The sequence below is a fragment of the Eptatretus burgeri genome, chromosome 11 (genome assembly GCF_056783735.1).
Source record: "Eptatretus burgeri isolate ZD-2024b chromosome 11, Ebu_testis_v1, whole genome shotgun sequence".
NCBI lineage: Eukaryota > Metazoa > Chordata > Myxini > Myxiniformes > Myxinidae > Eptatretus > Eptatretus burgeri.
Window position 1 is genome coordinate 52430427 of NC_140971.1, and position 20000 is coordinate 52450426.

Sequence of the window (20000 nt, forward strand, 5' to 3'; positions counted from 1 at the left end):
ATATATATATACATATACATACATATACATATGTCTGCTCGTATATACATATGTATACATATACATATGCCTATGACGTCTGCTCCTAACAATGGCGCCCGCAGCTCTCACACGGTCCACCCCCCACGTGCCGACGAGCCAACCAATCCCGGGGAGCCTGAAAAAGGTCACGTGATGTTGTGGGTGGGACACTAAATTTGGTGAGAACATGGTTTTTTCTCACAGTCCTCCCCACCTAAAGTAAAACCCGTCGGATAGACGGCGTTTTGAAACCAGTTATTGTACTAGTTGCAAATCACAGGGCAATATGATGGCGGTGATAGTTAACATTCTTGTACAATAAACAATGTTCATCCACAACACAATATTAAACACACTACACCACATTAATATGTACCCCACCTTATTTACCCATCACCCGCACCACAATAGAGAGACAAGGGGAACTAAATTTAAGTTGGGGAAAGAGTTTACAGGAGGGAAAATGGACCGAAGAGCAAGGCTCCTTCGGGAGGACAAATGGGCTTAACTTAACTTTGGTGCTCCTTGTCTACTAGATGGCGACTAAGGAGGTCAGCTAGTCTGTTCTCCACTCCTATCACGTGTTTGACTGTGAGGTCGTATTCTGAGAGGAGAAGCGCCCAGCGCAGAATACGCTGGTTGGAGGTTTTCGCTTGGCTGAGCCAACCGAGCGGGTGTTAGTCGCTGTAGATGGTGATGGGTCCATGGCCAATGTACATAGCCAATACCTGGATTGCCGCCATGATAGTGAGGAGCTCCTTCTCCACGGTACTGTAGTTCCGCTCCCTGGGCAACAGCTTGCGAGAGTAGTAGATGCCGGGTTTCGCAACACCATCCTCGTTTTGTGTGAGCATGGCTGAGATCCCGAGATCAGATGCATCGGTGAAAATTTGGAATGGCAAGGAGAAATCAGGGGCCCTTAGAACCGGTCGCCTGGCAAGGCTTCCTTTCAGCGCATCAAACGCCGCATCACACTCGGAGGTCCATAGAAGAGATATGGATCCTTTCTTACTGCCACGGAGAAGGTTGGTCAAGGGAGCAGCGATTTCTGAGAACCGCGGAATGAACCACCGGTAGAAACCGGTAACTCCCAAGAATCGTCTGAGAGCCTTTTTGGTGGCGGGCGGCGGAAAATCCACTTGGGCCTCCACTTTGGCTTTGACCGGAGCCAATTGCCCACTGCCCACTTCATAACCAAGGTACTTCACTCGGCCTCGCCCCACATGGCATTTGGCGGCGTTGAGAATCACGTTATGCTCCGATAGTCGTGAAAAGACGGCCTGGAGGTGCTTAAGGTGGTCTTCCCACGTATGGGAGAACACCGTGATGTCGTCGATGTAGGCCACAGCGAATTCTTCGAGCCCAGCGAGAATCCGGTTAATGGCTCGCTGGAAGGCGGCCGGGCCGCCCCTGACTCCAAACGGCATAACCGTGAACTGAAAGTGGCCAAAAGACAAGCAGAAGGCACTGACCTCACACGCCCGATCGGTGAGCTAGATCTGCCAGTAGCCTTTCATGGCATCAAGAACTGAGATGAACTTCGCGGTCCATAGACGATCAACCAGGTCGTCAAGACGGGGTAGTGGGTACGAATCCCCTTTTGATACGCTGTTGAGGCGACAGTAATCGACGCAAGGCCGCCAAGTGGCGTCTGTCTTCTTGACTAAAATGAGCGGAGAGGCCCACTCCCTGTTGCTGGGTCGACAGACACCCAAATCCAACATCTTGGAGACTTCTTGTCTCATGACGTCAGTTTTCTCCGGGGACACACGGTAGAATGATTGGCCTATGAGCGGGTGGTCACCGGTGTCGATGGTATGGAGAACACCTCTCATGCTTCCAATCCCACCGGAGAACAGACTAGGATAGCCCCGAAACAGCACCTGCATATCCCTCTTCTGTGGTTGAGTCAAAGCCTCCAACTGCGGAAACTGATCTTTCGTGGGTCTTTGATCCACCCAATATTGGGTTGGGTCATAGGACACCTCGAGGGGAGTTGGAGTGATATACTCTGGGAGGCATCCTGCCTTGCCTCCGTCACTTAGGAGGTCGCTGCTGTGCTCTGCGGCTCCTATAAGAGTGACCGTGTGCGGTCGTCCCGCCCACGGCTTCAACGCGTTGACATGGGTGATCCGTTTTTTTATACACTTGTCTGGCATGTCCACCACATAAGTATGGCTCCCGACTTTCTCACGGACGAGATAAGGCCCCTGATAAGAGGTTACCATGGGCCTTCCGGCATGTGGCAGATGGACCAAAACCGGATCACCAGCTTTGAAACTCACCGCCTTCGCCTTCTTGTCGTAACGGAGCTTTCGCTCTATGGCTTGATCCGTCAGGCTGATACCGGCCACTTTTAAGGCATCGTGTATCCTCGAGCAAGTTTCATGGATGTGGTCCGGTATGGAACGTTCTGTGGATGGTGGGGATTCTACCCAAAGTACAAACAGGAGGTGCAAGGGCCCTCTGGGCTCTCTAACATACAGCAAGAAAAAGGGAGTATACCCGGAACTCCGATGCGGAGCACTCTGGTACGCGAACAAGAGCCAGGGAATCACCTGATCCCACTCACCACCAACTTGATCAGTAACCGCCTTGATCATCGTTTTGAAAGTCCCAATGAACCGCTCACAGGTGCCGTTGCACTCAGGATGGTACGGACTGGTGGTCAGGTGCTGAACACCTAGCTCAGACAGGAATCCTTTGAATATCTCCGACAAGAACACACTGCCTCGATCCGTAAGGAATTTAGTCGGAAGCCCATGCCTACTGAACATATCCTTGAGAGACTCTATGGCATGGGCGGAGTCAGCTTGCTCCAGGGAATAAACCTCTGCATACTTGGTAGCCTGACACATGACCGTGAGCAAATAGCATTTCCTGGAACTGGTTTTGGGCAACAGTCCGACAAAATCCGCGGCAACAAACTGGAAAGGCTGACTGATCATGGGGTGGGGCTTTAGGGGTGCCTTGAAAACCTTCACTCCTTTTCCGAGTCGTTGACAAATGGGACAGCTAGCGCAATAGCGCTTGATGTCTCACGACATGGCAGGCCATATGAACTTATCCCTGACCTTGGCTCAGGTCTTGGCCGCCCCGACATGACCTGAGGAAATATTGTCATGGGCCAATTGCATGACTGACTGACGATGCCTCCCCGGTATGACAACTCGGTGTCGTACCTTCCACGTTTGGGTGGAGGACATGTTCTTGGGGGAATATTTATGCATCAGCACACCTGCACCATTCACATAGTAGCCTGTTCCTCCAGGCTCGGAGTCTTCTCCCATTTCCCAGAGGGTGGCAAGGGTGGGATCGAAGTGCTGATCCTCCAGGAGACTGGTTACCACAGACAATGCGGGAGTGACCTCAGGCACAGAACTGGGGTTGCTAACCGCCTCGGAGGACTGATCCTCCTCACCGGATTCGCTGACCGGCGAACAAGTAGCAGGGGTCCCCGTGTCACAGACGGGAACGGTCCCTGAGGAGCCCGGCTCCTGAGGTTGGCCTGACTGGAGGCTCGGGTGGACTTCAGTCGAAGCAATGTCACCGTCGGAGGCTGGAGTCGAGGCACGAGGCTCCTCGGGCCAGAGTGAAGATATGTCTGACTCAGCCACTCTCTCCACCTGTTTGCTCGAGGATCTAGTGACCACCCCACAGGTCAGTCAACAACTCCTCCCTGGCCATTGCATCATTGCCAATCAGCAAGGATACCCCGGTACCGGGTAGTAGGATACCACCGCACAGGTCATCGGACCCGTAAAAATGTCACTCCGGACCTCGATGAGAGCAAGAGGATACCGGCCAGGAACCTGGTTAATTGCCTGAAGGACGATATACTCGCTGGTATAATGCATCTGAGAGGCCGGAACTACCCCCGCCCGGAGAACACATAGCGTCGCCCCAGTATCTTGAAGGTATTGGGCCTTAAACTTCACCACCGAATCAGGGCCACCCACTAAGGCTGTCCCTGAATAATCCTGATACAGAGGATGAATGGAATTAGCCTCGGTGGCAGTGACCTCTGTCACTGATTCCACCGTCATGCGCGATGACCCAGTTGATGACCTCCCCTGACCTCCCTCCGATTTAACAAACGGGTTGCCTCAATAGGCTGGACTAGCTGGGTTAGAGAAACAGCGGTCTCCACCGTGCCCCACGCGTTTGCAGAAATCGCACCAGGGCCGTGCCCTGGCCTGCAGCTCAAGACCACCACCAGTGGAGGGCATCGGGGAACCCTTCCCCTCGATCCAGCCGCCGGGCAGACTGGGGGGCGGTCTTGACCGCAGAATCCTCAGTCTTACGGCGCGACTGCGTGGCTTGCAACATTTTGCACGCCAAAACATGTTTATCAATAAGCTTGACGAAGTCTGACAAGGAAAAATTCTCTATCGACAAGAAACAACGCTAAGTCTGGCGGAAGCTGTTGATCGATACGGTAACGCACCAGGAGTTCCGCAACCGCTGGAGGTAACTCAACGCTGCTCCCCTCAAACCATCTCTGCAGCTGTTCCAACAAGAACCGCGAATGTTGCTCATATGTTTGACTGGACTGACAAGTCCAACTGAAAAAATTACGCCTATAAATACACGGAGACACCGCATAGGCATTCAAAATCTTGGCCTTCAATTTCCGGTATTCGTTTACATCCTCGGTTGCCATCCTTGCATATACCTCCTTCGCCTTTTCAGATAGATGGCTAACAAGATGGCCGACCCACAAGCTCTCATCAATGCCACCGGAAGTCAACAACTTCTCCGCCATCTCCAGATACGTTTCTGGCCTCGTGTCTCCCGTCCAGTCCGGCAAACGAACATGAACAATTTCCGGGACTGGTGCAGCAGACACATCTGCCCGCTGTCGTTCAGTCAACATTCGCCACTCATGCTTTCCGACGCGTTCAGCCTCTGCTGCGTCATGCTTCCTGAGTCGCTCAGCCTCTGCCGCTGCTCTTTCAGCTATCTCTGCGTCATGCTCCCTGAGTCGCTCAGCCTCTGCCACTGCTCTTTCAGCTATCTCTGCGTCAGGCTCCCTGAGTTGCTCAGCCTCTGCCCTGTCATTCTCCCACTTATACGTGTCGAGTTGTTGAACCGGGGTCAGCCCGGACCAGAATGTCGAACGCATGCATTTAGTCATGATGGGATCGCTCCCTAACATATCAGGTCCAGTGACCAGGTCAAGGCTGATTGCGTCACTCACATCGACACCCACGTGACTGTCAACATGATCAGGTTGATCTCTCATTTCTACAGCCGATATGGTTTGGCTACGAGTTATCATACGACAAGGGCACAAAACACTAAGTCTAAAAGGAGGCTGGGTCGAAATATTTCAGCAATATCTTTCACCACATGGGACGGGAAATTCACACAGGGAAGGCAAACAATATTGGGGTGATACACGTAATTCACACACAACGCTCTGTTGGGGAAATACGACACGAAATACCCAATATCACCACCGCACATCCAATTGCCAATGAGAAAATGCAACGTATAAATAACTCACGTTTTTTTTTTTTAAATATTGTCGGCCGATGACTGGCGTAAACACAAGATAGCGTCCTATGGTGAGAAAATCCCTCCAAGATGGCGTCTGCCGGTGAGAAGGTTCCTCCAAGATGGCGTCCGCTGGTGAGAAGGTTCCTCCAAGATGGCGTCCGCTGGTGTGGGAACGATGATCAGATGAAGGAAGATAGCGGCCCACTGTGGAATTGCTGTCTCAGTTCGAATATCTCTTACTTGAATGAATCCCGGACAAGCCGCCCATTTGTCGCGATCCCGCCGGTTTAATATCTTCCAGCACGGAATACTGACGTAAATGTCCGAGCTTCAAGCAGTCCACGTGTGGACAAAGAGAACAACCCAACACTTTCCACTGTGTTTCATATCGACCACTAGGGGTAGGCATGATCTTATATTGGCTCAGTCTCCAAAAGGCTGGTAACAGAATTGAATACACAGCACAAAATCTGCCAGAACTCTTGGCAACAATAAAGTTCCCAAAAACAAACCACACAACTCACAGCTCCGCTCACGATATCCGGGAATAACGATCACACTTCCGGATTTAACTCAATCCTTTAGATGGAGCTATCAACGATCAGCGCGACTGTGCTGGCGAGTCTTTAAAAAAAAAAAAACACTTGAAAATCGCATTCAAACATGCGATTCAGAGCGCGCGGTATATTTTCCATTCACGATCTTAGAGCCACGTCTGCTCCTAAAGGTGATGTCACACCTTGACGATTTAGCCAGCAATGGCAACGTATAAAAATTTATGTAAAACGTTGGCGTACACTGAAATTTTGATGTTTTTTTTTTTTAAAGTTTTGGTCGTATTCATAACGTGTTGGTCATATGCATAAATATTAGTAACGTACACAGAACGTTTCGTTGTCTTATAGATAACTTATACCAATGAATGCTTAGCCTGTTGTCGGTGTTCACAACCTATGCCCAACGATAATTTAACTTAGGCATAGTGCGCTGCACGTATCGCCGACGAATTTGTGGCGTAGCCCGTTAAAAACCTGCCGCACGCCGATTAAAATCATAACCGCTTGAGAATTGGAAGTGTCAACCACGCAGTCACACCTTGACGATTTAGCCAGCGTATGCCGACCTATGAAAAATTTGCCGAACCAAGCTGGCACACGTCGAATACGTTATGGGTAAGTTGTGTATACGTTAAGAGCATTCTGAAAAACGATGAAGCACGCTGTCATATTAGTGGTACGTTTCGTACGTCGTGAAATTTCAAGGATGCTGAAAATTTTATGACGTACTCGCCATATGGCTCACACGTTCCGCTATGCTGGGAATAAGTTGTAGGCACAATATGGGATCGTTGACACACGTCGACACAAGTTCCTTGTAAGTTACTCATAAGTCTAAACACATCGAGGTAATGCTTAGCATACCCGAAACTTATTTTCTCCGTCAAGGCACATTTTCTTTTTTTCTCCTTGGCTCCGTGAAGGCACGTGACGAAATATCTGAAGTTGTTGTTGTTTTTTTTATTATTATTTTTTTTTTAGTCTATCACGAATTTTAAAATATATTGGGACATTTGTTTTTAAGTTTCGACGTCGACGTGACAATATCCTCAAACAGAAAATATTCACAGAGGAGGAACTAAGAATAAGACATGAGCAAACTAAAGAAGCAATCGGACGTGACGTAACGGCACGTGACGTAACATCGGAAGTTATTGTTGTTGTTTTTTTTTTTTAAACACTGCCAATACGCCATTATACGGTAGCTGTAAATTAGAAACACGTTCAGTAAGTTCTGTGGTCTTCCGGAAGACATCAATCAAATACATCTACATATGTCAATATACGTTGGAGGTACGTTTCACATAGGTTCAAAGCACGTTACTCATAGGTTAGAAATAAATTTTGGGTATGCTAAGCATTACCTCGACGTGTTTCGATTTATGAGTAACTTACAAGTAACGTGCCTCGATGTGTGTCAACGATCGCATAACGTGCCTCGACGTGTGTCAACAATCGTGTAACGTGCCTACAACACGTTACTCATAGGTTATAAATAAGTTTCGGGTACGCTAAGCATTACCTCGACGTGTTTCCATTTATGAGTAACTTACAAGTAACGTGCCTCGATGTGTGTCAACAATCGCATAAGATGCCTTGACGTGTGTCAACAATCGTGTAACGTGCCTACAACACGTTACTCATAGGTTATAAATAAGTTTCGGGTACGCTAAGCATTACCTCGACGTGCTTCCACTTATGAGTAACTTACAAGTAATGTGTGTCAACATGTGTCAACGATCGCATAACGTGCCTACAACTTATGGCCAGCATAGCGGAACGTGTGAGTCATACGCCGGCATACGTTGTAAAATTTCAAGCATGCTAAAATTTGAGGACAACCGCAAAGTACAACAATGAAAGCCAGCGTACTACGACGTATGGCAGTGGTTTTCAGCGTGCTCTTAACGTATACAAAACTTACCCATAACGTATTCGACGTGTGCCAGCGTTTTAGACAAATTTTTCATAAGTCGGCATACGCTGGCTAAATCATCAAGGTGTGACAGCGCCTTAACAATGGCGCCCGCAGCTCTCACGCGGTCCACCCCCCACATGCCGACTGGCCCACCAATCCCGGGGAGCCTGAAAAAGGTCACGTGACGTTGTGGGCGGGACACTAAATTTGGTGAGACCATGGTTTTTTCTCACAATATGTACATATTTATACAACCATAACTCCCCAGACAAAGACCTTTGAAAGAATAAAGATAAAAGACCAAACAAAGAATAAAGATAGTGAAATGGGTTTTATGGTCCCTGGTCAAGTACTTCAAGAGAAAATCGTCAGAAAAACAGAGAAACAAACTAACACAATAAGGCTTTTATTATATTGCAATATTTTTTTGAGGAATCTATGGTGATGCTTTTTGGGGTAATTAATAGAAGCTCATCATTGTACCACCATTCAAGAGTTTATCTCAAGCTCTTAAGATGATTGGAATCTCCCACGATGAGACCGAAGCATAAGTTCTGTTGCTTTCACATCATCTTTTGTTTTGTTTTTTTGAACCGCCTCTTCTCCAATATTGCTCCCTCTGCACTCTGTCCTTCGACCCTCCCTATCTACTCCAGGATCCATGCACTCACAGTAATCACCTCCTAGTTAAAATTCCAAAAATCCAAGCCAACTGCACACCTCAAGTCTTTTTATTTATTCCTCACTTTTCAAGTCTATGGAACTCCCTGAAAGAGGACGTTCTTTCTCATGGCAGTGCATTCCCACCTCATGCCATCTTCCATCGTGACCCATGATCTTTATTACCCCATCAACCCTCCAATCCCAACTGTTACAGCATTATCTTTGTGTCTATCTGTCTGTCTGTCTGTCTGTCTGTCTGTCTCTCATTCATTCATTCCCTTGTTGGCTCAGCCATATTGTTGCCCTGATATCCTACTTTCTATTTAATCTTGCTGTTGTAGAAGAAAAAAAAGCAAGCACCAGCAGCCTTTCACAAAGATGTAGTATGAATAATTCTGCACAAGGTTACAATTTTGATCATTACAAAATGAAACATGAAGATGTTTATCTGTGTGCAACTCATCCTTGAATCAACAAAAATAAAGATCCAGCAAAAGTACTGAAGCTGCAAAACAAATTTTGTCACATGATAGACATCAAACTAAAATCTTCCACTTGTTTATAAAGCATAGCCGTTGTTGAAGTGGAAACCTGTACGAAACGGAACAGTAAAACTACACGCGAGTCTCCCGTCACACCAGAGTCCACACACGTACACGAGGCATGCTGCTTTTAATCCCATTGTGCGGGAGTCAGTGCAAAAATCATTATTTAATTAAACCACCTCTTACTGTCAGCGCCCCATTCACAGCGGGCTGCCAGTCCAGTGTGCCCCGCTGTCACCTAGCACTAGGCACATGTCACCAGAGAGTCATCAGGCCCGGGAAATCTGTCAATCTCACAGGGACAGGCGCTTTCTGTGAATGATGCAAGTACTGCCTGCAGACATTTTACAAGGCAAACTTCGCTGCACCATAGTAGGCCCTGCTAAAAACACTCCGCCTTGGCAACATGATCCTCGGCACAAGCAGTAATCCAACCTGATAATTTTCCCTCTATTATATTCTGTTATATGGTCAAAAATAATCAAGGTTGCAGCCCAATCACAATCAATGCATTCGGCTCATAACATGACCTTCAATAAAGTAAAAAAAAAAAAAATGTATGCACTCAAAACTTTTGGCTCACCAAAAGATGGATATGTCAATCCAGTGCCTGTCTTCAAAAAAGACAATTGTTATTCAATTATATCCCATTGTAAAGTTCAAATTTGACAAACGAGGAAACTTTACCCTTTCAACCAATTATATAATTTGTCACAATAAGTTATCGGGCAGCTATTTTGACCCTGCCATTTGAAATTTCTTCACGTGCAAGGAGCCATCTATTATTTTTACATGTTTGTAGAGACCTAAATTGAAGACAGAAATGAAAACAAGAGGATGACAAGAGAGGAGCTAATGAGGGAGTGAGAGGAGTAGGGAGAAAAAGGATCAAAATTTGGAAGGAGGTTATAGAAAGTGAAGGGAAAGAGGCCGATATGGAGCATACTGTTGGGGTGGAACTGGTGTCATGCAGGGAGAAGGAGTTTAAAATAAATTTCAGCCACGTTTGCATGTAATAAATAGATGGTTCAAAGTGGTCCATATGTTCTGATGTGATAAGTTTCATGCAGTACAGAAACGATAGCACAGTAGTGAGGATATGTCCCTCCATAGGGACAAAAGAAGAAGAAAAAAATTGCTTGTGAAAGTCTAACAAAATAATTGTCAATGACAAATGTTGGAGGTAAAGGAATCATATTCAGTGAGGAAGCTTTGACACTATCATGATATTGTTAAGGATTCAGCGACGGAGGGATTCTCAACCCACTTCGGCCATCTCCGGGATCGATAACGCCGGCCGGCTCAGCACAGGCCTCGGGTCACGCGTCTTCAACCGCGATACCAACGTAATCCTGAACCTTGCCAGTTGGGGAAATAGAACCCCTGGTTAGACTGGTTGTGTCAGATGCCAAGCGTTTTCTGCCAGCCTGTAACCATTTTGGTTTTATATGCCAATCGAACGGATCGTTCCTCGACGCGACACAAATTAATCCATAGCGGCAACTTCATACGAATTAACCAGATTTATTGGGGAACATCAGGGATCACAACACAAGCAAAATTCACGACAATGTTTTTATTAACAATCCTCAACCCGTTATTAACTAGGGAACCACGGACTACAGGTTTTGAGGGGGTCGCTACCGAAATATGCCTTAAACAACGTGCAGACAAAGACAGATAGACAGACAGCATGCATGCAAGACAAGACAGAGTACTTGGTGATGTCTCGTGGACCAGAGGACAGTGCCAAAAGCACGAATGTCGCTCGCAACAGGCGGATGTCCACGGATTCGAACTCCCAGCTCGAACGAGGCCACGTGGCAAGATGGCGGCACCGTACTCTTCCTTCTCAAGGCGCCGCGTGCGCATGCACTCCTCAGCGCGTTCTGGCCCCGCGCAATGTCGACGATGGGCCTCAGCCGATCTCTCTCAAGGTCCAGCATACAAATCCAGGTCTGGCCTGTTGACCAGACAAGGCCCAAATCGAGGTGCCGGGCTCTGGCAAGCGGATCGCAAACGTGTTGAGCCGTTGGTGGGAGCAGGGAACATCAGAAGCTCCGGCATCTCCTCTCCTGCCTTCCCGCCTCGAAGCCCGACTTCCCAACTCCGTCCTCTCAATTTCTCTCTCTGTCGAATCACCTTTTTAGGTCATCTCTAACGAGATGACCTAATAAAGCCGGATCAAATGTCCATCCGTCCGTCCGTCAACAATTTTCTTTCCGATCTTGATGAAACTTAGTATGTGGGTAGAGGTCGATGAGTGTTGCACAACAATATAACTTTTGTCCGGGTTCAAGGTCAGGGTCAAGGTCACGTAAGTTATAAAAATCGCCATTTTCAAAACCTAACTAGTCTGCCATTCTACAAGATATTCGGCAACTGTTTATTGATTATGAGAGTAAAAAATATTATCTTGTATCTAACTGGACAGATTTTTGAATTTCATTCCCGTTTGGCTACCACGTAACCTGGAAGATGGTCAAAAACACCTCCTGGTACAAAGAAAACTTTTTACTTCCGACTTTGATGAAATTTGGTATGTGGGTAGAAGTCGATGAGTGATACCCAACGACATATTTTTTCCCCGGATTCGAGGTCAGGGTCAAGGTCACGAAAGTTGTGAAAGTCGCCATTTTCAAAACCTATCTTGTCTGTCATTTTAGGAGATATCTGGCAACGGTTCATCGATTATGATAGTAAAAAACATTATAGAGATGACCGTCACCCCCACACGGGGGTAATTTTCTTTCCTTAGAGTCGGTGGCCGATTCGACGTGCAGGTAGCCTCTCTTACGTTCGCTCGCTTTGAAGCCCCTGCTCATCCAGCAGATCGCGACTCAACACTCGTCATGTCTCTGTTGCCTGCCCTGCCTTTCCTTTGGCTCGTTCCTCACGAAAAACAGACACAGCTGTCCCGTATACAGCCGATCGGCGCCAACACGGCGCTCACAGTTTCACTACAGTCTCTTTTCGTTCGCTCCTTTGACACACGAGCCCCCTCTCTCGGCGAAGCCGACAAACTCCTCCCCTTCGCGTCACTTCCTCTTTTTGGCCACACCCTCTCAACCGACTGGGCGGGGCCTATCTTCCGTGATGGGGAAGAAGAAGAGGGACCTCTCGTTCCACCACCACCGCACAACAATAATACAGCCTCTTACATCTCCCGACACACATATAACATCCATTTTATCAAACAACCTAACTATACATGCATTTAATGGGAGATCTGAGCTAATCCTATATTTAGTAGTCCAATAAGGGCCATTTCCATAACAATATATATATATATATATATATATATATATATATATATATATATATATATATATATATATATTGCAGTACCAGTTTATATATGTATATATATATATATATATATATATATATATATATATATATATATATATATATATATATATATATATTGCAGGACCAGTCAAAAGTTTGGACATACCTACTCATTCAAGGGTTTTTCTTCATTTTTTACTATTTTCTACATTGCAGAATAATCATGAAGACATCAAAACTGAAATAACACATGAAATTATGTGGTGACCAAAAAAGTGTTAAACAAATCAAAGTATATTATATATTTTCGATTCTTCAAAGTAGCCACCCTTTGCCTTGATGACAGCTTTGCACACTCTTGGCATTCTCTCAACCAGCTTCATGAGGTCGTCACCCAGAATGCTTTTCCAACAGTCTTGAAGGAGTTCCCACATATGCTGAGCACCTGTTGGCTGTCTTTCCTTCACTCTGCGGTACAACTCATCCCAAACCATCTCAATTGGGTTTAGTTCGGGTGATTGTGGAGGCCAGGTCATCTGATGCAGCACTCCATCACTCTCATTATTGGTCAAATAGCCCTTACACAGTCGAGAGGTGTGTTTTGGGTCATTGTCCTGTTGAAAAAACAAATAATGGTCCCACTAAGCGCAAACCAGATGGGATGGCGTAGTGCTGCATAATGTTGTGGTAGCCATGCTGGTTAAGTTTGCCTTGAATTCTAAATAAATCACCGACAGTGTCACCAGCAATGCACCCCCACACCATCACACCTCCTCCTCCATGCTTCACGGTGGGAACCACACATTCAGAGATCATCCGTTCACCTTCATAGCGTCTCACAAAGACAGCAGTTGGAACCAAAAATCTCAAACTTGGACTTGTGAGACCAAAGGACAGATTTCCACCGGTTTAATGTCCATTACTCGTGTTTCTTGGCCCAAGCAAGTCCCTTCTTCTTATTGGTCTCCTTCTTTAGTGGTTTCTTTGCAGCAATTCGACCATGAAGGCCTGATTTATGCAGTCTCCTCTGAACAGTTTATGTTGAGATGTGTCTGTGATTTGAACTCTGTGAAGCATTTACTTGGGCTGCAATCTGAGGTGCAGTTAATTGGCTATTTATGAGGCTGGTAACTCCAATAAACTTATCCTCTGCATTAGAGGTAACTCTGGGTCTTCCTTTCCTGTGGCGGTCCTCATGAGAGCCAGTTTCATCATCGCGCTTGATGGTTTTTGCGACTGCATTTGAAGAAACTTTCAAAGTTCTTGAAATTTTACAGATTGACAGACCTTCATGAATTAAAGTAATGAGGGGCTGTCATTTGTCTTTGCCTAGTTGAGTTGTTCTTGCCATAATATGGACGACGACAGTGCAGACAAAATAATGGTCTTTGTCTACCTTGGGTTCAAGGTCGATAACCCTCCCTTGTCAAAACACAACTGATTGGCTCAAACGGATTAAGAAGGAAAGAAATTCCACAAATTAACTTTTAACAAGGCACACCTGTAAATGGAAAAGCATTCCAGGTGACAATGTCATGAAGCTGGTTGAGAGAATGCCAAGAGTGTACAAAGCTGTCATCAAGGCAAAGGGTGGCTACTTTGAAGAATCTAAAATATAAAATATATTTTGATTTGTTTAACACTTTTTAGGTGACTACATAATTCCATATGTGTTATTTCATAGTTTTGATGTCTTCACGATTATTCTGCAATGTGGAAAATAGTAAAAATAAAGAAAAACCCTTGAATGAGTAGGTATGTCCAAACTTTTGACTGGTACTGCAATATATATATTAACTGGTAGCAGCTTGGGATCCAAAAGGTTCTGGGTTCAAGCCCTGTTGGCCGCTTGATTTAATACACACCAGGATGTTGACTCAGCCTGTCATCCTTCCGAGGTCGGCGAAGTGAGTACCAGTATACTGGGCCCGGTGTATGCCCCGGTTAGAATAGGTGTACCATATCCCTGTGTCATAAGAGGCGACCAGGGTTGCATCAGGAAGGGCATCCGGCGTAAAAAAAACCTGTGCCAAATCAGTATGCGGATCATAAGGGATGATCCGCTGTGGTGACCCCTAACGGGAGCAGCCGAAAGACGAACAACAACAAATATATACATATATATATATATATATATATATATATATATATATATATATATATATATATACATATACATATATATATATACATATATATATATATATATATATATATATATATATATATATATATATATATATATATATATACATATATATATATATATATATATATATATATATATATATATATATATATATATATATATATATATATATATATATATATATATATATATATATATATATATATATATATATATATATATATATATATATATATATATATATATACATATATATATATATACATATATATATATATACATATATATATACATACATATATATATACATACATATATATATATATATATATATATATATATATATATATATATATATATATATATATATATATATATATATATATATATATATATATATATATATATACATATATATATATATATACATATATATATATACATATATATATATATATATATATATATATATATATATATATATATATATATATATATATATATATATATATATATATATATATATATACATACATACATACATATATCACGTGATTCGGTTGAAAATTGACGATTTGTGACCTTAACCTTTGACCTTTTGAAATATTGACTGCAAAAATAAAATAAAAACCTTCCACCCTCCAATATACATACACACATTCAGGGTCTGCCAAGCAGCCATGTAAGACATCAGTCATTTTATAGTTTGCAGTGTTATTGTGAGAAATTTCTGCGTACATCCCGAGACAATAGCTCAGTGGCTGTCACCGTGTTAGTGATGAGGTCCGTCGGTTCGAGTCAGAATTTTTTCACACAAGCCCCAAGCAGGAATTTGTTCCTGTTTATTGAATTTATACTTCACATGAATCGGTTGAAAATTGATGATTTATTTGACCTTGACTGATGAAGTTTATAAAGTGATTGAGTTAATGTGGAGCTGAGAGAGTGCAAGCACGATGGGCCAAACAAATGTCCTCCAGTGTTCCAAATTACGTATTCATATGTCCTTGTACATTTCAGTGAAAAACAAATAAATAGATATATCTATGTCTGTTGGTACTGTCCCATTCGCATCACTTCTTTACCCATCGTCAAATCCAACAATGCGACACTCATAATGTTTCAGAAACTATAAGCTTGAGCAAGGGATGCTAGCCCAGGGAAAGCTCGCGTTTTTGACACTGCAAGGTTATAAGGGCATCTCAGAATGAGCTTTCCTGCACAGGAGTTACGAACCGATGCAACACTTTGTTGTCAAAATGTTTCTTTTCTTGTTCAAAGCGCGATGCTGTTCTCATGGGTCATTCCTTTGCTCTTCCCATTGCTGCCAAGATTCTGCAGGGTGGTACCATGGGACCTTTATAGTTTCTTATTTATATCAAAGACTTGGACTCCTGTCAACACATATGTTCCACTTTGCTGGAGATTGCACCCAGCGAAGCATGATTTACAATACCGATTCAAAATAAACTTTCAAATCTATTTCGACTGTATTCCGAAACATTTGTATGTTTTCTTTCTTAAAACGAGTAATGGCCATCCCAAAATTGAAAATAAAAACGTTTGTTTTTTGCAAATAAAATTATTTTTAAAAATTTCCAATTTAACATGAGGGCCGATTAATAAGGGCGACGTCGGTTTCATCCATCACCGCGAGCTGGTTCATACTTTTATCAAAGTTGGTATCGATATGAAAAGGACATTTTCTTTAATGGTTCAGATGACGAGCTTTACGTTTCCTGAAGAAATGTTCTGAAGAAGAAGAAAAAAAAAACATATACATAATAATAATAATAATAATAATAGGAGTTCCCTTACAAGGAATTTCAATGCAGGAGGCAATTCGGCCCATAAAGTCTGCGTTACGATTGCCAACCGATGGTTGTTTAACCGTGCTCTATCCTTTTTAAATGCTGACCATCAAGTAAGGAAGCAGCACATCACGTTTTTAAAGTGTTTAGTATGACTTGGCCGGGATTCAAACTGTCTACCCCCCAGACTCAGAGCAGACGCTCGAACCATTGCGCCACCGAGTCCAGTGTCAAATTTTGGAATGATCCGATATCAAATTTTTTTTTTTTTTTTTAATTCTGCTTTTTTGACCTCGGATCGACGTTGAACGGGGCGTCCCATTAGTCTGCATTAGTTGATGGACGTGAAAGATACCCAGATGACCTTTGTGAAGAATAGGCGAGTTATCACCGGCACCATGAAAAAAATGACAAATTACTACTCCAACTCCAGGGGCCATGCGGCACTCCATTAGCGGCACTGCCATGCCCGTGGATGAACTGATGTTAATCTGCAGCCACATGCTCTACATGAATAACGATGAGCATAAATACGAGGAGTGCGAGATACCCATGCGTGAGCCTTTCCCAAAATGTCCAAAACAATATATTTGGCACCGAATAGCTTAATACATCAGCTTCAAACCAGCAAGTCTGTATCCTTAACTTTATATGGTTTATTTGTCAGTGGAATATTTTCAATCCAATATGAGTTTTCAAATTGTGCGAACACAACAAAAACAACAACAAAATTGGGGCTGAGATAATGATCATAAGCATAAAATCCCTATGTTTTATGATATAATATACGAGTTACATTACAAGGAACTTCAATGCAGGAGGACACTATTAGGCCCATCAAAGGCCACACAATGGTTGCCCACCTATTGTTTCTCCATGCCCAATCTTTTTCAAATGCTGGGCATCAAACAAGGAAGCAGCACATAACATTTTTAGCTTATCTGGAATTTACATTCCAGATCAGGTATTGTCATCGTGCGCCGTCCATCCGTCCGTCCGTCTCCTTTTTCGATTTCTCCGGCCAAACCGCGAGGCTGATCCGACTGAAATTTTGCAGCAACTTTCCTCTCCCGACTGGTAGCAGGAATTGCAGAGCTCGTTCCGGTCACATGACCAAGTATGTCAAAATGCGTAAATTTCTTCAAAAATCTTCTCCAGACCCACCAGTTAGAATGCCATCAAATTTGGGTTACAACATTAGGCCAGGGCAGGGATGTTAAATTGTGAAGGTCATGCCAATCACATGACCGGAAGTGTGTTAAAATGACCGACTTGGTCAATTTTTGGGAAAAATCGTGGAAATTCCTTCAAAAATCTTCTTCTCCAGACGCACCAATCAGAATGCTACCAAATTTGCGTCACATTTGGCATTTGGACGCGGTGCTAATGTTAAATTGCGGAGGCCATGTTGATCACATGACCAGAAGTGGGTAAAAATGGCGGTCGCGCAAATTCCTTCCAAAATCTTCTTCTCTCGACCAACCTGTCAGAATGCTACCAAATTTGGGTTGCAACATTAGAACAGAGTCGTGATGTTACATTTTGGAGGTCATGCCGATCAGATGACCGGAAATGTGTCAAAATGGCGGAATTAGTAAAATATTTGGAAAGTCACGGAAATTCCTTCAAAAATCTTTCTCACCAGACAGAATTCTACCAAATTTAGGTTACAGGGCCCAGATAAGCTACAGGTCCAGTGGTCCAATTTTTAAAGTCTCGAGTCCGACTCAACCAGGGCCGGATCCGAACCACCGACCTCCCAGACTCAGAGTAGATGCTTTGATCATGTTGATACAGTGGATAAACGTTTAGCATTTGCCGTCAATGCTATCACCAAACAAAAGTTTGGACTCTGTTTATATTTAACCTGTTGTAACTGAACTGACAAACCGTGGCTGAGTCACACCAAAGACTTTATTTAAATGAAATGCAATTTTAAAAAACGGTACGTGCTGCTTCATTGCTTGACGCTCAGCATTTGAAAGGATAGAGCACAGACACAATGCCCAGAATGGCAAACCACCCATTATACCCTTGCTAAGAAACTGCTTTGGCAGTACCAATGCTCTGTAGAGTACGGTAAATTAAGATAAAATAAAAACTGAACTGAGTAGCTTTAGAACTGCATGTGCAACTATTTTTTTTTTTTTTTTGAAAGTCCAGTTTGCTCTGACATACGCACTCATTTGTGCAAGAACAAAGTTGAGTTCATAGTTTGGAAATATCATCAGATTAAATAGCGGATCGGAAATAATCAATTGTTTATGCTTTGTGAAGTTTTGGTGAAACTTTAACTTGGTGGGAGTTTGAACATTGGCATAAAATAAAAAAACAATTTCATGATTTCATGCAGCATGATCTCATGATGGATGTGCTTTAATTTGCACTTGAGTGAAAAGCACACATTGGTGTGCAGGAGGGGGGGGGGGGAGAGAGAGGGTTGGGAGTAAGGTCTCATGAAAACAACAGGCCTCACAAATAATTCCTCCACCATGATGCACTTTTTGCTGACACGATTAGGTTTTAGCCACAATTTGTCTCTTATAACAAGCCTTAAAGCTTCTCCATCTTGAATCGCAAGAATCTTTCACAAAAATCCCCAATGCCTGAGCCGTCGTGAGGTGATCTCCATCATGCCACCAGACGAGTTGCAGTTTTCAATGATTACGGAGCGACGGCAGACACTGCGGTGTTACTCCATCACTCCTGATGGATTTCCGCGCACACGCATCCATCTTGGTAATGCCTCGGTTGCAGAGTGTGTTAATTGGAGCAGCCATCAAAAACAAAAGCAAAATTCCTCAGCCGTGGTCATTAGGAAAGAAAATTTATGAGTACAACAGTCAAACCCCCCCCCCCCCCAATGGGAAAACTGTGCTCCATCTCGTTTCGATAAATAGGATCATTTTTGTTGCTCCAAAGCGATATTGAAACTGGACAATCACACGAGTGTAGATAACTAATGAGGAACTGCTCAGGTGCCTTCAATGCAGTATAACAAACATATTTGGGTTATTTTACATCTTGCATGCAAACTTTTAAAACCATATCTGTATTAAGCACGTTACACAGAAGTAGCAACTTTAAACATGTGATCGGCAAACATATTTGTATAATATAACCAGACTCTGGAGTAATGGGTAGAGCGTCTTCTCCAAGTCTGGGAGGTCGGCCGCTCGAAGCCAACCCCGGCTGAGTCATACAAAAGAGTTTTTTATTTTTTATTTTAAATGGTACGTGCTGCTTCCTTGCTTAATGCTCAACATTTAAAAAGGATGGAGCACAGACAAACAACCATATTTTGGGCAAGCATTATACAGGCTTGATGGGACGAATGTCCCCCAACTGTGTTGAAGTTCCTTGCAAGGGAACATATTACCTTTGCCACCGAAGGTGCACAGAGGTTATGTTTTCACCTGTCTGCTTGTTTTTCTGAGTCGAAGCAGGATATCTCAACAAGTTAGGGGCAGATTCAGGCAAAACTTGGTGGAAAGGAGTGACAAGAACGAATCGATTTGATTTTGGTGAAGATTCGGATCTGGA

The 20000-nt window shown here is 43.8% G+C and overlaps 1 protein-coding gene and 1 pseudogene across 4 annotated transcripts in view; both read right to left on the reverse strand.

Moving 5' to 3' along the window:
- The window catches only part of SNX24 (sorting nexin 24), a 102667-nt gene that overhangs the window by 33353 nt on the left and 49314 nt on the right, over positions 1-20000 (reverse strand). The gene's annotated exons all lie outside the window — the stretch shown is intronic.
- On the reverse strand, positions 4217-12046 carry LOC147017074 (uncharacterized; annotated as a pseudogene).